We start from the raw sequence: 10041 nt of genomic DNA on the forward strand, positions 1-10041 counted from the left end.
CTACAGTGTACATGTGATGGTCTTCGGATGGGTCAACTTAATTAAGCTGAAATTCTCCTGACATCCCTTTTTAGACTCTCTTTGCTTAGGCTGGGCTGCAAGAGATATTTTCCCATGAAAGATGGAGAAAATAATGGAAGCAAGTTCATGCTGAAGCATCTAAGCACCCTTCCCTCATTGTTCAGTTAACAGGCATCTAAGTGCCACTGGTAAAAGGTTCTGCCTGATTGGTTATCTTTAGTAGAAGAGAGATTATCCCTAACTGGCCTAACTTAAACAACTGGGAGTCTTTCAAAGAAGGCTTAGAGTACCAGTGAGTCAAAAGGCTCAGACTCCATGAACACAACTCTAGAACATTGTAGGAAAGGCAAAACTATGAAGGCAGTGAAAGAGTCAATAGTGGCCAAGGGTTGGGGTGAGGATGAGGAGGGGCGTATTCTATATAAAGTATGAGGAGATGCTCAATATAATAACAGAATGGTGAATGTCATCATTCACTTGTCCAAACCCAGGAAACACCAAGAATGGCCTCTAATGTGAGCTATGTGCTTTGAGTTAGTATAGGTTCCTCAATGGGAAAAGCACAACCTTGCTAAGGGATGTTCAGCAACAGAAAGTCATGATTAGGAGGGGAAGGGATCTATGTACTGTCTATAATCGTTTTGTTATAAACATGAGTCTAGGGACCAGGGTCTTGGTTCAGTGGCTAAGGGTGTTTGCTGTTCTTGCAGAGGACCCAGGTTCAGCTTCCAGCATATGGCATGGCTCACAATTGTCTGGAACTCCAGCTCCAGGGGATCTAAAGCCCTCTTCTGGCCTCTGCAGGCATCTGCACTCACATACACATATGAAGAAATTCACACACATATACAGAATTACAAATAAAGTAAATCCCAAACAAAGAAAAACTAAACCATACCCCAATGAAAAATAGGCTTTGTCTGTCTGGATCCAAACAATAGCTTAACTGCAATTGCTCTTCCTTCTCCCCTGGATCATTTTTTTCCTGACCCTTGCCTGTAGACAAAGCCACAATTTGTATCCACGGCTGTCTAGCCCGCACAAACTCCCTTCATAATCAGCCATCATTCTGACTTCTTAACCAGATCCTGAGAGTTAAGATCCTAGAGTTGTACTATAGACATATCTCTCTCTCTCCCTCTCTCTCTCTCTCTCTTTCTATCTCTTTTTCTCTGTCCTTCCCTCTCTCTATGTGGCTATGTGTGTCTCTCTGTGTGTCTCTGTCTCTCTGTATGTGACTCTCTGCATCTCTATGTCTCTCTGTGTCTCTGTCTCTCTATGTCTATCTCTGTCTCTGGCATGTGTGTGAAATGGCCCACTGGTTCAGTTTCTCTGATCCAACTCTGATTTATATAGTACATATCTGGATATGAGGATATATTTATACATAAATGTATGTGTAGAGTCCTTTCTTGGTCCTCTTGAGAAGGTGTAGGGACAGCAATATCACAGATATCACAATACTAATGAGTACATCTAACCTCCAGACCTAAATTTTTAAATACTGTCTTCTAAAAACCTAGATACTTGGAGAAAAGGTTAATTCCAAGTCTGAAGGAAAGAAAATTCAAAGTAAGCCAAAATCATCTTGCTATACCAGAAAATAGGCAATCCTTAAAGACTTCAATGAGGACCCGTCCAAAGGACACAGGAGCAGGTTTGAAGGAGTGTGCATTACCAAATCTAGTATACTATGAACATCAAGATAAACAGAATATCACACATGCAGTAAAAGAGACCTCCCAAAGACCATGTTGCTAGAACTAAATGGAAAAAGTAGAAACCTTCCTATAGAAGAATGCCAATCAACAAATGCAAATGGGAGTGGGTCATGAGGGTGCTCTCTGTTCTAGCCCGATCACCATGGAAGCTAGGTAAAGGTTTTCTTCTTAGAGTTAGCATAGGTTTTGTAAAATTGAGTACCAAATATTAATCCAATAGAGAGAGAATGCTAATTTCTCCTATTAAGTATAACACTGCTTCTGTGGTACCTCCACAAAGAATGCATGATCTGAGTCTGCTCATCTGAAATCACTCTGCTTAAGATGAAGGACTGCCACATGACGAAGGCCAATGATCTTTATAGCTGTTTTTGACTGGTAGAAAATGAAGAGACAAGACATTAAAATTCAATGTGTGTTCTTGAATAAATCCTGGACTAGAAAAGGAAAAGAAGGGGGCTGGAGAGATGGCTCAGTGGCTAAGAGCACTGACTACTCTTCCAGAGGTCCTGAGTTCATTTCCCAGCAACCACATGGTGACTCACAACCATCTGTAATGAGATCTGATGCCCTCTTCTGGTGTGTCTGAAGGTATCGACAGTGTACTCATATACATAAAATAAATAAATAAATCTTAAAAAAAAAGAAAGAAAAGGAAAGGAAAGAAGAGAAGAGAAGAGAAGAGAAGAGAAGAGAAGAGAAGAGAAGAGAAGAGAAGAGAAGAGAAGGGAAGAGAAGGGAAGAGAAGAGAAAAGAAAAATAGGTATATTATGCTTTGGTTTATCCCTTTCAAAACTCCTGTTGAAATCTGATTGTCACTGATGTCATGCTTTTCAGTAGGACTGTCAGCAAATGATGTGATTGTTGAACAGTATTAATGGAGCTGTGTTAGTTCCCACAAGCACAGGTTGTTTTGTTTCTTGTGCTGTGTTCCCACTGGCTCTTCTGGCTTTCTACCATGTAGCACAAGGTCCTTGCCACAGGCAGCTGCCCAATCTTCTTCAACTTCCCAATAAGCATAAATATATGCCAAAATGAAAGTCTTTCCTTTACAATGTCTCAAGTATTCCATTATAGTAACAGAAAACATGGGTCTCTGGGTAGGACAGTACAGCACTACCTTTGAGTTCCATACTGTGATTCCTTATGGCAATTAAGAAGCAGAGGGTCCTTTATATTTGGATAGGTTTATACTGGACTATTTAGGAGTTTTGGGCCACTGAATCAGAGTAAAATAGATGGATAAATAGGCAATAAAATGTTACTTAGAATCTAGGTGGAAAAGATCCAAGAGACTTTGTGTTGTTCTTACTCATCAAAAGATTTTAAATTGTCTAAATTCTTTAAACACTAAAATCTTAAATATAGTATCATTACAGTGACTCAAAAGTGAAGATTTAAAAGTGTTTATACTGATATAGCTCAAAACAGATCCCCTAATTCCCTCTGTGTCAAGTAACACTGAGAAATACTCAAGGAAGTTCTTAATAGAGAAACGGTGCCTTATCTTCTTGGGTGTGACATAGAGCATAGTTCTGACAATGGAGCGATCTCTAGTGCCACACATGACCAATGATGCTTTTTCTAGAATCAGTGTTTTGACAACTAGAATGTGTTCATTTTCTGTTGAGCATGGAAAATTGCCACCAGCTTCCTGACTTAAAACAATGCCCATCTTTACTGTCTCTCTGTGAATCAAGGGTCTGGGCACAGTGTAAAGGTTCTTCACAAGCTGAGTTGGAAGAGTGCTGAGGTCTGTATTCTTCTCCAAAGCTCATGTTGCCAGCATTAAATCCCATGTTCTTGCTAGCTATTAGCTCACTCTTACATGCTGGGTCGCTGAAAGGACTCCAGGGGGCCCCCAACCCCAATAGACAGTTCACAAAATCCCTCTTCTTTTGGCCATCAGAAAACACTCTGATGTTTTGTCTACCTAATTAGGGCAAACCCAAATGGATCAAAACTGAACTTTCCTTTGTGAAGGCAATGGTCTTTCAGTAACTCACTCTCTGGTGAATTTGATTGTAGTGGCAACTTCAGAAGATAGCATTCAGTCCAAAGTTTAGGACACAGTAAAGGAGTTGCATGACAAAACACTAAATATGAAAGTTGATTTATGAGTGCATAGATGAGCTACTGTTTGTCCCCTAACTGAGCCAGGATCCCCTTTCCCCTGTGTGGTCACTAACCAGGAGTGGCTCGTTCTGGCTGATCTCTCTAGGGCTTATTCTTGACTTCAGATTTGTTGTGGCTACTGCAACCTTGAGCATGATGATGTTGCCAAGGAAACAATTATTTCTGCTACAGACAAGTTTGGGAATATTTTTAATAGCTCAGAGTCATGATATCAGAAACCTAATTGCAAGAGTAGTAGCACATCAGATCCACAAAGTCACTCCTGGACTCAAGAAAGAGAATAATAGAGGTACAGTCTGTTAATTATCACCTGAGAATGAACAACTTTTGTGACGTGGACCTGCCCATATATTAGTCTCACTCTGCCTCAACATTACATAGCAGAGAGAAAAAAATCCAAAGCAAAAGTGGTATTTTCTTGTCACTTAACTATGACACACCAGTGTCCAAATGCTTTATATTTCTGATTAATTCCCAAATAGGACTTAGTACTCTTTACAGTCTTCCCCATCACATAAATTCAATTAGGCCTGGCTGTAATTTTATAAAAGACTACAAACAGGTTTTCTTTCAGAAAAATTAATTCAAATGTAGTTACCCTACATGATTGAATGAACAATCCTACCCCAGAGGACTTGAGATATTTAATGAAAAAATTTGCTATGAATTTCCCAGGGAGGCTGTCTTAGTTAGGGCTTTCATTGCTGTGAAGAAACACCATGACCAAGGCAACTCTTATAAAGGACACATTTAATTGGGGCTGGCTTACAGGTTCAGAGGTTCAATCTTTATCATCAAGGTGGGAACATGGCAGCATCCAGGCAGGCACAGCACTGGAGGAGCTGAGAGTTCTACTACTTGTTCCAAAGGCAACCAGAAGACTGTCTTCCAGGCAGGTAGAAGGAGGTTCTCAAAGCCCACCCCCACAGTGATACACTTCCTCCAACAAGGCCATGGCTACTCCAACAAGGCCACACCTCTTAATATTGCCAGTCCGTAGGACAAACATATTCAAACCACCACAGAGGCCTAGAAGTTTGCCTACCATACCACATGATAAGACCCTGTTAGAGAAGACACCATATACTTTGGATGCAGAACATAGATAAATCAATTGCAAACCATAAACTGCCTCTCTTCTGGTTAGCTTTCAAAAGGCTAGAAGGTACTTTGCAGGCTGCTGGTACTACCTAATGCTACTCTCTAACCTATAAGGCAAAGTGTGGCTGCCAGTGTAAGGGTGACATGACAGATATGGGTAACTAGCTGCATTCTGATAGGATTTGAGGCCTATTCCACAGGAGGGAATTTCATGCCTGGTATAACAATTCTGGTCAAAATATGGCTGGGGTGGCCATAGACCCTAAGGTAGAACTTGCTATTGTTATTTTGCTAAAAGGTCCAATTGCTATTGTTATTTTATTAAATGTAATCAATTTGCTTTCTAAATATTTATGTTTATACCTGCAGCCTGGACTGCTCTCATCCTTGGTCAGAGAAGCTTCTTTTCAGAACAGGAAACAGTAAATGCTGAGATGCTTTAACTGGTCGAAATGCAGAGAATAAGAGACTGGGTACTCAACACTAAGTGGGACATCTGTAACAACCACCAAGGCTTAGGGAGTATTCTGAAAGACGGAGTAAAAAGAATGTAAGAGCCAAATAATGGCGTGGGCGTGGTGCTGTGGCATGCAAACCTCTGCACTTGGCCTGGCTGTAACACTCATGAACCCACAGCAAATGAGGGGATCCGAACAAGACCTGAGTAAGATCAAACCAGCCAACATTCTGGCATAGACGTCAGATGTCCTCTGCAGGACCCATCCCTTCCTGAGGCAGGTGGTAGCTGCTGGCAGAGGGAGAATTGGGTTTTGTTTTGTTTTGTTTTGTTTTGTTTTGTTTTGTTTTGTTTTGTTTTTGTCTTTCTAATGTGTATCCATGGGTAAATGTCTCATACTCCAGCAGAACACCCCACACCCATACTCTGATGAGCAGCACTAATTGGACAGAATGAGTTATCTTTAAGAAGAAAATGAAGTTGAGAGGGGATCGTGTTAGGTGAGAACCTAGGAGGGGTTGGCAGCAAAACTGGTGGTGGAAATAAATGTTCATGATTCTTCATTGCATACATATATGAAACTATCAAGAATAAAGAAAATTAATATTAAAAAACCAACACTGTTTTTGTTCACATGCTTGCTTGGAACTTATAAACATAAAGCTACATTAACAGTGGCCTTGAGAGTAGAAGGGAAAAACAAAAGGAAATGGGTGTAAAATCAGTTTTCACTTACCAAGTCCCTAAAGCCACTGACTCTTGACTACCAGCCCAATCAAACGTTCTGGTTAAGATTATGGTTCAGGACTCACAGCTGTTAAAATAACACTTCACCACTTCAAATGATAATGTTGGCTTTTCTGACGTGCATGCCTAGGTAGCCTCAAGTCAGGGCATCACAGGCCTGCTTCCTGATCCTGCAATCCAAAACTTTGACCATTGTCTTTGGGACACTGAACCTCCCTTGTTGGCTAAGTATCAATCCAGCTGTTGGGCGTCCAGTTGCTGCTTCCTACCAGCCAGCTCTGTGTATTACCTTTAAGACCAACTCACGCAAGTCTAAAGAGAGGACAGAGCGTGAAGAACTCTGGGGAGAGTGATGGGCAGATGAGCATCACAGAACTGAGCAATAGAGTGTACTAGGCTCCCGGCCCTCCCATCTGCCCCACACTGCCCTGGCACGGCTTCAGGTATGTCCCACTCATCATTTGCTGCCCACATCCTCGCCACCATTACCCAAATGAAGGGTAGGAATGCCACCCACTCCCATCCAGACAAACTCCATTTGTTCTACTACATGGATCAGACTCCCCAAAAAGAGAACTGGGCACTTGACTCTCTGAAGTGGCCTATAATTGTGGTGGTTTTTGTTTGGTTTTGTTTGTTGTGTTCTGTTTTCTCAGAAAGCAGTGAGGAAAGAGCAGCTGTTACGAATAAAAGGGATAAAAACAGGCTTTGCCATTAAACGGCTTGGGGTCTCCAGCCAACTGAGTTTCTGTAAGGCGACCCGACTAGGCTAGATCCTAGATACAGAATCTACACACTCACAATTTTAGAGTTACTAGGTTTTCAAAAAGTAATTGCCTGTGCTGGATAGTTTTATGTCAACTTGACACAAACTAAAATCATCCGAGAGGAGGGAACCTCAACTGAGAAAATGCCTCCATAAGATCAGGTTTGTAGATAGGACTATAGGGCATTTTATTAAATAATGATTGATAGGAAAGGGCCCAGCTCATTGTGGGTGGGGCTATCCCTGGGCTGGTGGTTCTGGGGTCTTTAAGAAAGCAGGTTGAACAGGACATGGAAAATAAGCCAGGAAGTAGCACCCCTCCATGACCTCTGCATTAGCTCCTGCCTCCGGGTTTCTGCCCTGTTTGAGTTCCTGTCCTGATTTCCTCCAGTGATAAACAGTATTCTGAATCTGTAAGCCAAAAAAACCCTTCCCTCCTCAGGATGCCTTTGGTCATGGTATTTCATCACAGCAATAGATACACTGACTAAAACATTAGCCAAACCCTCAGTTGACAGAGTTGAAAGACTCAGTGCCTTCAGTCAACCAGGAAAGAATCCAGGTCTCCCCAACACTGCTCACTAACAATGAATGTTCTAACCCATGAGAATGTGCCTTCTCCTTCAGAGGACATGCACTTCCCTCCTTTCTAACTGGCGTTTGCATATGGAGGCCAAATATTCAGCCACATGTTTTAAATAAAGTGACAAGGAACATCATGGCCAAACCCTGACCGCTGTGAGTAATTTACAAGTTCACAGACAAGCCCCTTATCTTCCAGTCTTCACATCCCTTCTTTGCCTTTCTGGCCACTGCCCAGGTAGTATTCTTTCTGGATAATTTGTTCTTGAGCTCAGATTCCACCAGACTGCTGCTAAGATGTAACTGCTCCAATGTAACCAACTATAGTGTCATTAACTCTGAAATCTTTGTTCTCCATAATCACCCAAGGACCAAGCTCAAAACATGTCCATCATAGCCAACAGAGAGCAAGTAGTGAAGAGCATATAGGCAATATCTAAGACTAGACTTGGAAATGAGGTACATGACTTTACCTAACACCCCAGTGGCTAGAACTTGGTCACTTTAGTCCAAATGCAAAGATAGTCGAGAAATGTAGTCTTGTTGGGGCAAAACTTTCTAGAAACAGTCCTCTATGGAAGGAAAGCATGAGTCAAATGTGGAAAGCAATGTACCTTTGCTAAAATGAAGATGGGAGCTGGTGACAGCAGTTGCCATTTATTATGTACAAGTCCCTACTGAGTGCTTGACAATGTTTCTGAATCTTCAGACCTATGAAATAGTCTATTATCTCACTTTTAAAAACTTAAAAGAAATCTTAGACTCCATAAGAATACATTACTAGGCCTACATCATGTGACTGGTCAGGGTAAGACAGGATTGAATCCCAGAATATCCAACCATAAAATCCATGTGTTTAAGTACTATCCCATCTGGCATCCCTTAAATTTAGTTATAGTTACTTGATTGGGTTTTTCCTCTTGAGTTATAAACATCTTATTACCAGACAAGTTCCTCCTTACCACAAGACTTGGAATGCCACACGAGTTAAGGAGTCATCTAAGATCTGCAAAATCCCTTCGCACTCTAAAACTGTCTTTTCTTTTCCGTTTCTTGGTGTCTGGTTCTCCCACTCACCAAAATCTCCTTTTTCTGGGCTGGGCTGTCTCTCTTGAACTTCTTGGAAGAACACCCACAGGTCAGGTCCCTCAGACTGCTCCTCACACCCAAGGTTTTCTGGTGAACTTGCCCCAAGTTGCTGAAAACACTTTTCCGTTGCCCTTGGAGCCATTCAATAAAAAGTCTGCTCCAAGGCTTTGCCCCTTTTCATCTGCCTCTCCCCAGCTCTCCCCAGTTCTCCCCAGCTCTCCCCAGCTCTCCCCAGCTCTCCCCAGCTCTCCCCAGCTCTCCCCAGCTCTCCCCAGCTCTCCCCAGCTCTCCCCAGCTCTCCCCAGCTCTCCCCAGCTCTTCCCAGCTCTCCCCAGCTCTCCCCAGCTCTCCCCAGCTCTCTCCAGCTCTCCCCAGCTCTCCCCTGTCACAAAGCTCTCCCAACCTACAGGTTGAAAAACTCTGGCTTGAAGTTCTGTTTTATAATCTATTGCTTCTGTTCCTTCCTCGAGAAAGGGCACCTTCAAAATCTAAATCTTAGGCTTAAAATTGCTCTCTCCAAATTGGGTGTGTCACAACCTCACATTGAAGAAGCAGCTTGGGTAAGTTCAGGAGAAAAACTAATAGCAGAAGCCGCACTTACCTTCATGTTAATGGGTCTGGTTGTTTGTTTGCTCGTTTGTTTTCTTGTGGACTCATATCTCAACCCAATAATGAGGACTTTTTCACATAAGTTCAATAGAAATTTCAGTCTTCGTTTTTGCAATTTAAACAACAATAATAAAAGAAATTCAGATCTTGGTTTATTTCTTAAACAACAACAATAAAGTGTGATTTGTTATTTTTCTCCTCAAAACTCAATCTTATTGCTAAGGAAGCTCTTGGGCCCCTTACATGACATTTTGGAATTCTCAGGGTCACAGGGTTTTGATTTTGGCCACATCCAATACCAGCTCTTCTCTTTTCTAGAAAAATATTTACTGCACATCACCTTCACGATGGCACCCTTGCTTTAGCGAATTGACATGTGAATGGTGACAATCTCAGTCTCGAAAGTCTAACCATACTGCTTTCTTCTTTGAGAATCTTCATGAACCTACATTTTATAATCTCACCAAAATGTAGTAGTAGTAATAATAATAATAATAATAATAATAATCATAATAAAGAATTTGAATGGAAGTATCCTATGTGGAGGGATAATATATTTTCCCCAAAACCATAGCTTACTAGATGAATAAATAAATAAATAAATAAGTAAATCACTTGCAGAGTCAGGTGTGGACTGCCTATCTTCACGTTTCTGGTAGGAAAGGTACCAGATTCAAAAACACTAAGGACTAATGTCATTACTCTCTGCTTCCCACCTGCAAAACCTGATGATAAGATCCTATTTCCAAAAATACCACATATGTTGATCATAAGCAATGAGAAAGACAAACTGACCCCGGGAAGCTCCAGCC

General features: G+C 41.6%; 1 pseudogene; it reads right to left on the reverse strand.

Annotated features, from left to right (window-relative positions):
* LOC114613255 overlaps positions 1-9227 on the reverse strand; it is a 33112-nt pseudogene extending 23885 nt beyond the window's left edge.
* Positions 9228-10041: the final 814 nt, after the last annotated feature.

The sequence above is a fragment of the Grammomys surdaster genome, unplaced genomic scaffold (assembly GCF_004785775.1).
Source record: "Grammomys surdaster isolate TR1022 unplaced genomic scaffold, NIH_TR_1.0 126198, whole genome shotgun sequence".
NCBI lineage: Eukaryota > Metazoa > Chordata > Mammalia > Rodentia > Muridae > Grammomys > Grammomys surdaster.